At 39.1% G+C, this 14,729-nt stretch overlaps 1 pseudogene; it reads left to right on the forward strand.

Annotated features, from left to right (window-relative positions):
• Nucleotides 1-406: 406 nt before the first annotated feature.
• LOC123389653 lies at nucleotides 407-2,116 on the forward strand (annotated as a pseudogene).
• The last annotated feature ends 12,613 nt before the right edge of the window (nucleotides 2,117-14,729 follow it).

Genomic DNA, 14,729 nt, shown 5'->3' on the forward strand with positions numbered 1-14,729 from the left:
GGATATCCATCTTCTTTTCCAGATAACCTGCATTTTGTGAAAGATGGTTGTTATAAATGCTATCATTCAAAGCCTCAAATCAGTAGTTATACATTAAAGTAAAATAAAGTGAGACAACTAAAAAAACTTGGGGCATCATCTGATGAAATTTAAACAACTATTCTGAGACTCCATATTGCTTTCTTTCCTTCTTTCCACTTATTAAATGCTGCAGCTTTATCATTTTCTATTTACTACAGACTCAAGGGTTCTACTGAAATAAAATAAAGAGGCAAAAAAAAATCACCCAGAGGATCAAAGTTCCAAAAATACTAATTTCTGTCAATAAAAAACACCATTGTAATCTACCTTAAACAAAAGCTGAAGTGAAAGTATCCCAGGGGAGTATCATTAATAATTTAGAATAATGGATGAAATATTTAACAGGATCATCAGCAGTTCACCGTCCTGGGGCAACACGGAAAAATCCCAAGCTGGTTTGTACAAGGCCGTGTACAAGGCCCCAGACACGCCTTGCTTCCAATTAGCAACAGAAGTAATTTTAGGCTTTATTGTAAACCATTTTACACTCTGGCACCTGGTAGTATATTTATTTACAAGTAACAAGCATAAAATTTTGTCATATTAATAGGTTGAGGTTTCAATTGGATGCTTGATGAAATTATTTTGAACCTTCAAGTGAACTAATTTTTAGCTATTAAATACACTTTATGATAATGCCCAAACCTGGAGAAGATCCAATTTCCATCATCTGGTAAGTAGTTAAAAAAATTATGGCATGTACATACAAATGCAATAAATTAGTCAGATTTAAAAAAACATGATTGAGTCTTCAAAATATTACACTAAGTGAAAGAAGCAATATACAAGGTCTACATATTCTGTGATTCTATTTCTATAATTTTGAAAAATACTGAACTATAGGGTTAGAAATCTGATCAATGGTTTTAGGGGCAGTGAAAAGTGATTGACTACAAAAGTGTCATGAGAAAACTGTGTAGGATAATGGAAATATTTTATATTTTGATTGTAATGGTGGTTGCCTGATTATATATATTTGTCAGAGTTCATCAAACTATAGTTTGATATGATATAGTTATATGATATAGTTATAGTTCATCAAACTATAGTCTCACAGCGCCACAGCGACAATGACAGCTGACAAGGAGAAGAAAAGAGCCCTCTCTCTGAGGAGCCCTGAGCCTTCACAACCATCACTGGCTTCAGCACCGTGAGCCTAGAAGGGTTTGCTGAGTTTTCCCCATGCTGTAAACCGGAAACAACAGAGAATTGTGCTCACGAGGGGCTGTTTGAGGATCCATTCCTTGGAACTTTAAAACAAATTTGTAAAAAATCAATTCTGGATGATCGGATATCTAAGAAAACAGGACCCAAGATGGTTTTACAGATTATTCTAGAATTTAAAAGACTGCTAAGTGAAATGTTTGAGTTCAAGCACAGGTCCTTTGGCCAACGGACATAATCTCTGAAATATTTTTCTGAATGAGGACTGTCGTGCATAGTGGAGTAAACTAGGGTATGTAAAATATGCCATGTGGGGCACTGCGGGGAGCTAGAAGACTATTACCATTCACTTAATAAAGATTCCAGAGCAACAAATAAATAAATAAACAAACCAATTCTCTGTTGTTTCCGGTTTACAGCATGGGGAAAACTCAGCAAACTGAAGCCAGTGATTGCTGTGAAGGCTCAGGGCTCCTCAGAGAGAGGGCTCTTTTCTTCTCCTTGTCAGAACCAATGAGGTGGCCGAATCTTCCTTCAGGATATCAAGAAACCAGACCGTGATGATTGGGAGAATGGGCTGAATGCAATGGAGTGTGCATTACACTTGGAAAAGAGTGTGAATCAGTCACTACTGGAACTGCACAAACTGGCCACTGATAAAAATGACCCCCATTTGTGTGACTTCATTGAGACTCATTACTTGAATGAGCAGGTGAAATCCATCAAAGAATTGGGTGACCAAAGAATTTGGTGACCACGTAACCAACCTACGCAAGATGGGGGCCCCCGAATCTGGCATGGCAGAGTATCTCTTTGACAAGCACACCTTGGGAAACAGTGATGGTGAGAGCTAAGCCTTAGGCTGTCTTCCCGAGCCTTTTTTTTTTTTTTTTTCAAAGAGAGAGTGGTAAACCAAGAAACAGATTCTTTTTTTTTTTTTAATTTTATTTATTTATCAGAGAGAGAGAGGGGGAGAGAGCGAGCACAGGCAGACAGAATGGCAGGCAGAGGCAGAGGGAGAAGCAGGCTCCCCGCTGAGCAAGGAGCCCGATGTGGGACTCGATCCCAGGACGCTGAGCCGAAGGCAGCTGCTTAACCAACTGAGCCACCCAGGCGTCCTTTTTTTTTTTTTAGAATAAATAAAAATAAAAAAAATAGGGGGAGGAGTCAAGATGGCGGAGAAGTAGCAAGCTGAGACTGCTTCAGCTAGCCGGAGATCAGCTAGATAGCTTATCTAAAGATTGCAAACACCTGAAAATCCATCGGCAGATCGAAGAGAAGAAGAACAGCAATTCTGGAAACAGAAAAACAACCACTTTCTGAAAGGTAGGACCGGCGGAGAAGTGAATCCAAAGCGACGGGAAGATAGACCCCGGGGGGAGGGGCCGGCTCCCGGCAAGTGGCGGAGCAACCGCGAAAAAAATCAGGACTTTTAAAAGTCTGTTCCGCTGAGGGACATCACTCCAGAGGCTAAACCGGGGCGAAGCCCACGCGGGGTCAGCGTGGCCTCAGGTCTCGCAGGGTCACAGAAGGATCGGGGGTGTCTGAGTGTCGCAGAGCTTGCGGGTATTGGAACGGGAAAGCCGGCTACAGAGACAGAGCTGACAGTAAGCTCGCAGCTCCGTGTTACCTTGAACCGGTCGCAGGCTCGGTGAGCTCGGAGAGCGGCCGGAGGTCAGGCAGACGGGAGCAACTGGGCGCTGTTCTCTGAGGGCGCACTGAGGAGTGGGGCCCTGGGCTCTCGGCTCCTCCGGGCCGGAGAACAGGAGGCCGCCATTTGTATTCCCGTCCTCTGGAACTCTACGGAAAGCGCTCAGGGAACAAAAGCTCCTGAAAGCAAACCCGAGCGGATTACTCACCCCGGCCCCGGGTAAGGGCGGTGTAATTCCGCCTGGGGCAAAGACACTTGAGAATCACTACAACAGGCCCCTCCCCCAGAAGATCAACAAGAAATCCAGCCAAGACCAAGTTCACCTACCAAGGAGTGCGGTTTCAATACCAAGGAGAACAGCAGAATTCCAGAGGAGGAGAAAGCCAAGCACGGAACTCATGGATTTTTTCCTGTGATTTTTTTTAGTCTTGCAGTTAATTTAATTTTTTCTTTTTCATTTTTTTTTTTTCTCACCTTCGGGTAAAATTTTTTTTTAACTGTTACCTTTTTCTTTTTTAACGATTTTTTACTAGTTTATCTAATATATATATATATATATTTTACATTTTTCTTAGGTGTTTTCTTTTTTAAAAAATTCTTTTCTTTTCTTTTCTTTTTGTTTTTTTTTTCTTTCTTCCTTTTTGAACCTCTTTTTATCCCCTTTCTCCCCACTCACGATTTTGGATCTCTTCTAATTTGGTTAAAGCATATTTTCCTGGGGTTGTTGCCACCCTTTTAGTATTTTACTTGCCCCTTCATTTACTCTTATCTGGACAAAATGACAAGACGTAAAAATTCAACACAAAAAAAAGAACAAGAGGCAGTACCGAAGGCTAGGGACCTAATCAATACAGACATCGGTAATATGTCAGATCTAGAGTTCAGAATGACAATTCTCAAGGTTCTAGCCGGGCTCGAAAAAGGCATGGAAGATATTAGAGAAACCCTCTCGAGAGATATAAAAGCCCTTTCTGGAGAAATAAAAGAACTAAAATCTAACCAAGGTGAAATCAAAAAAGCTATTAATGAGGTGCAATCAAAAATGGAGGCTCTAACTGCTAGGATAAATGAGGCAGAAGAAAGAATTAGTGATATAGAAGACCAAATGACAGAGAATAAAGAAGCTGAGCAAAAGAGGGACAAACAGCTACTGGACCACGAGGGGAGAATTCGAGAGATAAGTGACACCATAAGACGAAGCAACATTAGAATAATTGGGATTCCAGAAGAAGAAGAAAGTGAGAGGGGAGCAGAAGGTATACTGGAGAGAATTATTGGGGAGAATTTCCCCAATATGGCAAAGGGAACGAGCATCAAAATTCAGGAGGTTCAGAGAATGCCCCTCAAAATCAATAAGAATACGCCCACACCCCGTCACCTAATAGTAAAATTTACAAGTCTCAATGACAAAGAGAAAATCCTGAAAGCAGCCCGGGAAAAGAAGTCTGTAACATACAATGGTAAAAATATTAGATTGGCAGCTGACTTATCCACAGAGACCTGGCAGGCCAGAAAGAGCTGGCATGATATTTTCAGAGCACTAAACGAGAAAAACATGCAGCCAAGAATACTATATCCAGCTAGGCTATCATTGAAAATAGAAGGAGAGATTAAAAGCTTCCAGGACAAACAACAACTGAAAGAATTTGCAAATACCAAACCAGCTCTACAGGAAATATTGAAAGGGGTCCTCTAAGCAAAGAGAGAGCCTACAAGTGGTAGATCAGAAAGGAACAGAGACCATATACAGTAACAGTCACCTTACAGGCAATACAATGGCACTAAATTCATATCTCTCAATAGTTCCCCTGACTGCGAATGGGCTAAATGCCCCTGTCAAAAGACACAGGGTATCAGAATGGATAAAAAAACAAAGCCCATCTATATGTTGCCTCCAAGAAACTCATTTTAAGCCCGAAGACACCTCCAGATTTAAAGTGAGGGGGTGGAAAAGAATTTACCATGCTAATGGACATCAGAAGAAAGCAGGAGTGGCAATCCTTATATCAGATCAATTAGATTTTAAGCCAAAGACTATAATAAGAGATGAGGAAGGACACTATATCATACTCAAAGGGTCTGTACAACAAGAAGATTTAACAATTTTAAATATCTATGCCCCAACGTGGGAGCAGCCAACTATATAAACCAATTAATAACAAAATCAAAGAAACACATCTACAATAATACAATAATAGTAGGGGACTTTAACACTCCCCTCACTGAAATGGACAGGTCATCCAAGCAAAAGATCAGCAAGGAAATAAAGGCCTTAAATGACACACTGGACCAGATGGACATCACAGATATATTCAGAATATTTCATCCCAAAGCAACAGAATACACATTCTTCTCTAGTGCACATGGAACATTCTCCAGAATAGATCACATCCTCGGTCCTAAATCAGGACTCAACCGGTATCAAAAGATTGGGATCATTCCCTGCATATTTTCAGACCACAATGCTCTAAAGCTAGAACTCAACCACAAAAGGAAGTTTGGAAAGAACCCAAATACATGGAGACTAAACAGTATCCTTCTAAAGAATGAATGGGTCAACAGGGAAATTAAAGAAGAATTGAAAAAAATCATGGAAACAAATGATAATGAAAATACAACGGTTCAAAATCTGTGGGACACAACAAAGGCAGTCCTGAGAGGAAAATATATAGCGGTACAAGCCTTTCTCAAGAAACAAGAAAGGTCTCAGGTACACAACCTAACCCTACACCTAAAGGAGCTGGAGAAAGAACAAGAAAGAAACCCTAAGCCCAGCAGGAGAAGAGAAATCATAAAGATCAGAGCAGAAATCAATGAAATAGAAACCAAAAAAACAATAGAACAAATCAACGAAACTAGGAGCTGGTTCTTTGAAAGAATTAATAAAATTGATAAACCCCTGGCCCGACTTATCAAAAAGAAAAGAGAAAGGACCCAAATAAATAAAATCATGAATGAAAGAGGAGAGATCACAACTAACACCAAAGAAATACAAACTATTATAAGAACATACTATGAGCAACTCTACGCCAATAAATTTGACAATCTGGAAGAAATGGATGCATTCCTAGAAAACATATAAACTACCACAACTGAACCAGGAAGAAATAGAAAGCCTGAACAGACCCATAACCAGTAAGGAGATTGAAACAGTCATTAAAAATCTCCAAACAAACAAAAGCCCATGGCCAGACGGCTTCCCGGGGGAATTCTACCAAACATTTAAAGAAGAACTAATTCCTATTCTCCTGAAACTGTTCCAAAAAATAGAAATGGAAGGAAAACTTCCAAACTCATTTTATGAGGCCAGCATCACCTTGATCCCAAAACCAGACAAGGATCCCACCAAAAAAGAGAGCTATAGACCGATATCCTTGATGAACACAGATGCGAAAATACTCAACAAAATACTAGCCAATAGGATTCAACAGTACATTAAAAAGATTATTCACCACGACCAAGTGGGATTTATTCCAGGGCTGCAAGGTTGGTTCAACATCCGCAAATCAGTCAATGTGATACAACACATAAATAAAAGAAAGAACAAGAACCATATGATACTCTCAATAGATGCTGAAAAAGCATTTGACAAAGAACAACATCCCTTCCTGATCAAAACTCTTCAAAGTGTCGGGATAGAGGGCACATACCTCAATATCATCAAAGTCATCTATGAAAAACCCACCGCAAATATCATTCTCAATGGAGAAAAACTGAAAGCTTTTCCGCTAAGGTCAGGAACACGGCAGGGATGTCCATTATCACCACTGCTATTCAACATTGTACTAGAGGTCCTAGCCTCAGCAATCAGACAACAAAAGGAAATTAAAGGCATCCAAATCGGAAAGAAGAAGTCAAATTATCACTCTTTGCAGATGATATGATACTATATGTGGAAAACCCAAAAGACTCCACTCCAAAACTGCTAGAACTTATACAGGAATTCAGTAAAGTGTCAGGATATAAAATCAATGCACAGAAATCAGTTGCATTTCTCTACACCAACAGCAAGACAGAAGAGAGAGATATTAAGGAGTCAATCCCATTTACAATTGCATCCAAAACCATAAGATACCTAGGAATAAACCTAACCAAAGAGACACAGAATCTATACTCAGAAAACTATAAAGTACTCATGAAAGAAATTGAGGAAGACACAAAGAAATGGAAAAATGTTCCATGCTCCTGGATTGGAAGAATAAATATTGTGAAAATGTCTATGCTACCTAAAGCAATCTACACATTTAATGCAATTCCTATCAAAGTACCATCCATCTTTTTCAAAGAAATGGAACAAATAATTCTAAAATTTATATGGAACCAGAAAAGACCTCGAATAGCCAAAGGGATATTGAAAAAGAAAGCCAACGTTGGTGGCATCACAATTCCGGACTTCAAGCTCTATTACAAAGCTGTCATCATCAAGACAGCATGGTACTGGCACAAAAACAGACACATAGATCAATGGAACAGAATAGAGAGCCCAGAAATAGACCCTCAACTCTATGGTCAACTAATCTTCGACAAAGCAGGAAAGACTGTCCAATGGAAAAAAGACAGCCTCTTCAATAAATGGTGCTGGGAAAATTGGACAGCCACATGCAGAAAAATGAAATTGGACCATTTCCTTACACCACACACAAAAATAGACTCAAAATGGATGAAGGACCTCAATGTACGAAAGGAATCCATCAAAATCCTTGAGGAGAACACGGGCAGCAACCTCTTCGATCTCTGCCGCAGCAACATCTTCCTAGGAACAACGCCAAAGGCAAGGGAAGCAAGGGAAAAAATGAACTACTGGGATTTCATCAAGATCAAAAGCTTTTGCACAGCAAAGGAAACAGTTAACAAAACCAAAAGACAACTGACAGAATGGGAGAAGATATTTGCAAACGACATATCAGATAAAGGACTAGTGTCCAGAATCTATAAAGAACTTAGCAAACTCAACACCCAAAGAACAAATAATCCAATCAAGAAATGGGCAGAAGACATGAACAGACATTTCTGCAAAGAAGACATCCAGATGGCGAACAGACACATGAAAAAGTGCTCCATATCACTCGGCATCAGGGAAATACAAATCAAAACCACAATGAGATATCACCTCACACCAGTCAGAATGGCTAAAATCAATAAGTCAGGAAATGACAGATGCTGGCGAGGATGCGGAGAAAGGGGAACCCTCCTACACTGTTGGTGGGAATGCAAGCTGGTGCAGCCACTCTGGAAAACAGCATGGAGGTTCCTCAAAATGTTGAAAATAGAACTGCCCTATGACCCAGCAATTGCACTATTGGGTATTTACCCTAAAGATACAAATGTAGTGATCCAAAGGGACACATGCACCCGAATGTTTATAGCAGCAATGTCCACAATATCCAAACTATGGAAAGAACCTAGATGTCCATCAACAGATGAATGGATCAAGAAGATGTGGTATATATACACAATGGAATACTATGCAGCCATCAAAAGAAATGAAATCTTGCCATTTGCAACAACATGGATGGAACTAGAGTGTATCATGCTTAGCGAAATAAGTCAAGCAGAGAAAGACAACTATCATATGATCTCCCTGATATGAGGAAGTGGTGATGCAACATGGAGGCTTAAGTGGGTAGAAGAAGAATAAATGAAAGAAGATGGGATTGGGAGGGAGACAAACCATAAGTGACTCTTAATCTCACAAAACAAACTGAGGGTTGCTGGGGGGAGGGGTTTGGGAGAAGGGGGTGGGATTATGGACATTGGGGAGGGTATGTGATTTGGGGAGTGCTGTGAAGTGTGTAATCCTGGTGATTCACAGACCTGTACCCCTGAGGATAAAAATATATGTTTATAAAAAATAAAAAATTAAAAAAAAAATGAGATTACACTGGAAAAAATAAATAAAAAAATTAAAAAAAATAAAGTTATTTATTATTGGTGAGAAAAAGGACCAGTGATTTTATCAGTGATACAGGACATCCATACTTCTTTTAAGACTAAGCATATATGTAATTTTTTTTTTTACACAGACCATATGCTTTTATTTAATGTGAAGGCACAACTTTAACATAGTTAAAAGCAAATGTTTTTCAATTATTTGATGTAATTGTCAGTACCAGCTTTTAAAAATATATATTTGCAAGGATATCACTGAAGATTCATTAAGATTGTCAATTCAAAAGTCAATTTAGAAAGTCAAACTCTATTGGTAGAAAATCAACTGACACATTATTGCAGGTCTACATAATATTATTTTTGAACAATCTGTTCCCCAGCAGTCACAGGGTTTTCTTCATTTGTTGCATAGTCCAGATGGTCCATCACCTGATAGCTGCTACCTTTCCAGAACTTTTTCATTTCCTTAGTCTCCAGGCAACAACTGAGGCAGTAACAAGTGTGCAAGGAACTAAATAGAGGAGGGCAGTTAATTAAAGTAGTTAATTAATGTAGTTAATTCTATCTCAATAATCTACCAAATATATTTGGATGTGACTTGACTTCTTTTTATTAGACTACTAGTAAGATTACTTAGATGTGTGCTGACCAGTAGGATAGCCACAGGCCACAGTGGATATACACACTTAAAGTAATAAACATTAAATTAAAAATTAAATATTCAGTTCCTCAGCTGGAGCCATGGAATGGGTCACTGCTACTGTGCTAAGATCTAAAATTACCAAAATTAACAGTAACTTATCATCCCAGCCTTCCTCTGGAAGTTACAGGACTTCACTAAACCCTAGAGCTCTAAACTGATTATATCAGACAGATATTACCAGTGGAAATATTGTCTAGGTGGGGAGACAGATTCCAGGTGCTTGCCCTTTCACAATCTTCTGAAAATTCCCTCAAGGACCTACTCATTTTATTGACAAGCTTATAAACTCCAAGTAAATAACATACTTGACTGGAACAGATTCATATTTAAATTCAACATACTCTTTTTTTTTTTTTTTTCTACATTAATCAGTGTACCAAGTATCAGGTTTTAATTAACCATTCTCGGAACACCTGGGTGGCTCAGTGGGTTAAGCAGCTCTGCCTTTGGCTCAGATCATAATCTCAAGGTCTTGGGATCGAGCCCCACATCTCTGTTCAGCAGGGAATTTGCTTCCTCCTCTCTCTCTCTGCCTACCTCTCTTCATACTTGTGATCTCTATCTGTCAAATAAATAAATAAAATCTTTAAAAATAAGTAAATAAATAAATAACCATTCTCTAATAATTTTGAACACAATATGCATATTCAAATTTTGCAGATAACTCTAATACTGATTTTTTTTTATTAAAAGAAAACAAACTATATCCTTAATATATTCATTTGGTTTGGTGAGTTTCTCTTTCTTTCTTTTTTTTTTTTTTTTTGTTTTTTTTGTTTTGGCCTTGTTTTGTATGTGATTCATTGAGCTACAGATACACCTAGAAAGGAATTACCTCTATGTTGTGACAACAACTTCCTTGTTTTTCATAGTCATACATTTGTCTGATTTCACATAATCTATTTAGAATTTGAAAAACTATAATAAATGCTACTAAAAAACTACTAGTTTGCAAGAAAATATGAATCCATATAATAGCCATGAGTAGACTATTTGAAAATCTTCATTTTTCAATCTCAGCTCCAAACTACTTAGTTATATTGTAACAGTCAAATTGGTTGATCATTCCGGCATTTATTTCCTACTTGACTAAAAGAAGATGATAAGAGCATTCTTATATTATGGAGTTGTTTTAACGTGGTGAGAAGATATTTGTACTGTGTATAGCACTTAGTAGTAGTCAATGTACAGTATAATTTGTCAATTTAATTAACATGCTATGGAATATAAAGCTAAAGAAACAAACTTGGAGAATTATATAAAACAATTTTCATGCTATGAATCAGGATATATTATTTCTAAAACATTGACTTCTAAAAAATAGATCATAAGAATTTTAACTTTACATCTCTGTCCATGACCCTGGTCACCATAATAATCAATGTCCTCTTAGCAAACTCATAAAGGTAAGTAACCAGAATAATGAGAATAATAATCTGCTGGTGAAGAGATGGTGATGATAATGTAGCTGAAAGTGGTAGACTGATAATGGCCTCCTAAAATAAGAAGACCTAATCTCTGGAACCTGCAAATATTACCCAATTAAAAAAAAAAAAAGTCATTGCAGATATGATCAGGTTAAAGATCTTAAAATGGAGAGGTTATCCTGGTTTATCCACATAGTTTTTTTGTTTTGTTTTGTTTTAAGATTTTATTTATTTATTTGACACTCAGAGATCACAAGTAGGCAAAGAGGCAGGATGAGAGAGAGGAGGAATCAGGCCCCCCACTGAGCAGAGAGCATGATGTGGGGCTTGATCCCAGGACCCTGGGATCATGACCTGAGCCAAAGGCAGAAGCTTTAACCCACTGAGCCACTCAGGCACCCCTATCCACATATGTTTTAAATGTAACTACAAGTATCCTTATTAAAAGAGAGGCAGAGAGATATTTGAGACAGAAATAAGAGAAAGCAATCTAAACACAAAGGTAGAGATTTGATAATGTGACCATAAACCAAAGAACACCAGTTGCCTCCAGAAGTAGGCAGAGGTAAGGAATGGAGCTCCTGTAGTGTCTTTTGGATAGACCCAGCTCAGTGGGCCTCCCACCCTCCCACACAGAGGAGCAAAACAGGCAGGATGCTGCATTCACCAAATCTACTGAACAAATTATCCCAATGTATCCCCTTCACTTCTGGTGAAAATAGGACTGAGCAGTATTTTTTTTTTTTTGTCTTCTTTATTTTATTTTATTTTTTATTTTTCTTCTGGAATCAGGCTTACAGTTTTTGTTTGGTTTTTATTTCCTTTTCTCATTTTAATTTAGTTCTATTTTACTTTTGTTCAGGATGCTTTTTTCTTTTCTTCTTCTGTTTTCCCTTTTTTTCCTATTTCTTTGGTGTTGGGCACAGCAAAGATGGTGCTGGCCTGCCTTCTCTTCTGGCTAGAAAAGGCGCCACCGTGGCAGTATTGGCGCCAACGTGGCGGTTTCGGTTCCGCATATCTCTGATATTTCCTCCTCTCACCCAACACACCCTACCCAGTTACTGACTACGTAACCAAACCCCATAGGCTCTCTCCCCGCTGACCTCATTTCCCATCCCCTACCCAATATAAGCTGCAACCCCGGTCAATAAAGTGAGATCCTGCTTCGACAGATCCCCGAGTCTGGTGTGGTTTGTTAATGCGCCTGGACTCGGGACACTCGCCATCCCGCTCAGCCCCAAGGGGAGCTACCGGCTGGCCCGGACGCTCTCCTCGTGCCTGTCAGCCCACAAAACCTACCGGAGTCCGACACTTTGGAATCAGTCTATAGTATTTTTGAGTGTCTATTTTTTGTTGTTGTTGTTGTTCTGCTTCCTTTTCTTTTTGGATCAGCCTTCTCCACACATAAAACTTTTTTTTTTCTTTTTCTTTCTTTGCTTTTTTCCTAGGCTTTTTCAACAAACAAATCAATGCATACCTAGATAATGGCCAAAACACTCCCCACTGCAAGCAAGAAGGGACTCTGCAGAGGATTGACCAGTGGGAGAGAACAGCCTAAACACAACAGCAGAGTGCACAGAGCATACACCAGAAACACTTCCCAAAGTGCCAGGCCCTGGACACTGTATGACATTTTTTTTTTTTGTATGACCTTTTTTTAATTTAGCACTACTCAGAGGTAACAACATTTTATAACATGCAAAAGATAGAAACTTAGCCAAGATGACAAAATGGAGGAATTCTCCCCTAAAGAAAGGTCAGGAAGATATCACAGCCAGAAACTTGCTCAAAGCAGATACAAGGAAAATATCTGAACAAGAATTTGATCTACAGTCATAAGACTACTAGAAGGACTTGAAAAAAGAATACAAGACATGAGAGAAACCCTTGCTGCAGAGATCTAAAAACTAGTCAGGCTGAAATTAAAAAAACAAACAAACAAACAAACAAAATGCTACATCAAAGATGTAAACAGAGTAGATATAATCACTACAAGGATTAAAGAAGCACAGGAGAACATATGTGATATAGCAGGTAAGAATATGGAAAATAATGAACCTGAAAAGAAGAGGGGGGAGAAAGCTAGTTGATCACTAAGGTAGACATAGGGAACTCGGTGATTCCATAAGCAAAATAATATCCCAATCATAGAAGAGGCAGGAGGTAATAAGGACTAGAGAGGAACAGAGACAATCCATAGGAACAGCTAACTTATAGGCACTAAATTTATATCATTCATTAAGTACTCTGATTGTAAATGGCAACATGTCCTCTTTCACTAGCATGTAAACTTTGCAGACATTGCATGCCCCACTCCCTCCAATGTGTTCTTGGCCAGAGCCCATTCAAACCAGGCACAAGCCTGGCAGGGTGCAAGCAGACTTGACAGGGGCCAGTACCACTCCAAAGTGCCCTGGAGTCAAGGAAATATAAGCACACATCCCTCAGAATCACCCCTAGCAGTGGGCTGGGAGAAGACAGTTGGACTGATTGCAGGCCCCACCCGCCAATGAAAGCTTCTCAGGGGACAGCACAGGGAAATCACCTAGCAGTATGGTGCTACTGCATCTCTGACAAACACCTGGTCTGACTAAATTCAGCACAAGGTAGCCCCAGATTGATCCACTAAAACCACAGGGAGACAACACTGCCCACAAGAGGCAAGGAGAGCCACTAAGATGATTGGAGTGAAGGAAAAAGTGGCCAACATACAATAGCAAGATACATGGAGCACAGATAGGAGCCCCCCCCCCTTATCTAGGTTCCAGTGAATAGGGGACAATCCCCTCAGGGCATACAGGATCTTCTCTTCATAAAGCGATTACTGTTAAAAGCAAGAGAGGTAGCAGACTTTCCTAACACAAAGAAATAGAAAATAAGAGAAAATGATGAGGCAGAGGAATATATCTGAGATGAAAGACCAGAACAAAACTACAGCAAGAGACCTAAATGAAATGGAGATAAGTAATAAGCCTGATATAGAATTTCAAGTTATATCATAAAGATACTTACTAGACTTGAGAAAAGAGTGGAGACCCTCAGGGAGATCCTTAACAAAATCATTAAAAGGAAATAATCAGAGTTTAAGAACAAAATAAATGAAATTTAAAAACACTGCATGGCTGGGGTGCCTGGGTGGCTCAGTGGGTTAAGGCCTCTGCCTTCAGCTCAGGTCATGATCCCAGGGTCCTGGGATCAAGCCCCACATCGGGCTCTCTGCTAGGCAGGGAGCCTGCTTCCCTTCCTCTCTCTGCCTCTCTCTGCCTACTTGTGATCTCTCTCTCTCTGTCAAATAAATAAATAAAATTTAAAAAAAAATAAAAAAAAATAAAAACACTGCATGGAATAAGCAACAGACTAGAGGAAGTCAACCAACATTGGTGATCTGAAGGACAGAGTAATGGAAAGTTATCAAGCTGAGCAGATGGAAAAAACACACATACACACACACACACACAAACACACACACACAAAATAAGAATAGACTAAGGGAACTCAGCGACTCCACAAGTGTAATCACATTCACATTATAGGGATCTCAGAAGGAAAAGAAAGAAAAGGGAGAAGAAAATTCATTTGAAGAAATATTAACTGAAAACTTCCTGAATCTGGGGTAGGAAACAGAAATCCACACTTAAGAGACACAGAGATACCCCCAAAAAATCAACCCAAGGAGGTCCACACAAAAATACATACTAATTGAGATTGCAAAAAGTAGTGATTAAGAAAGAATTTTAAAGCAAACAAGAGAAAGGAAGACAGTAATATATGAAAGAACCCCTAAGAGGCTATGAGCTGATGATTCAGCAGAAAT

This window comes from Mustela putorius, unplaced genomic scaffold (assembly GCF_011764305.1).
Source record: "Mustela putorius furo isolate JIRA1106 unplaced genomic scaffold, ASM1176430v1.1 tig00003988_pilon_pilon_pilon, whole genome shotgun sequence".
In the NCBI taxonomy this organism is placed as follows: domain Eukaryota; kingdom Metazoa; phylum Chordata; class Mammalia; order Carnivora; family Mustelidae; genus Mustela; species Mustela putorius.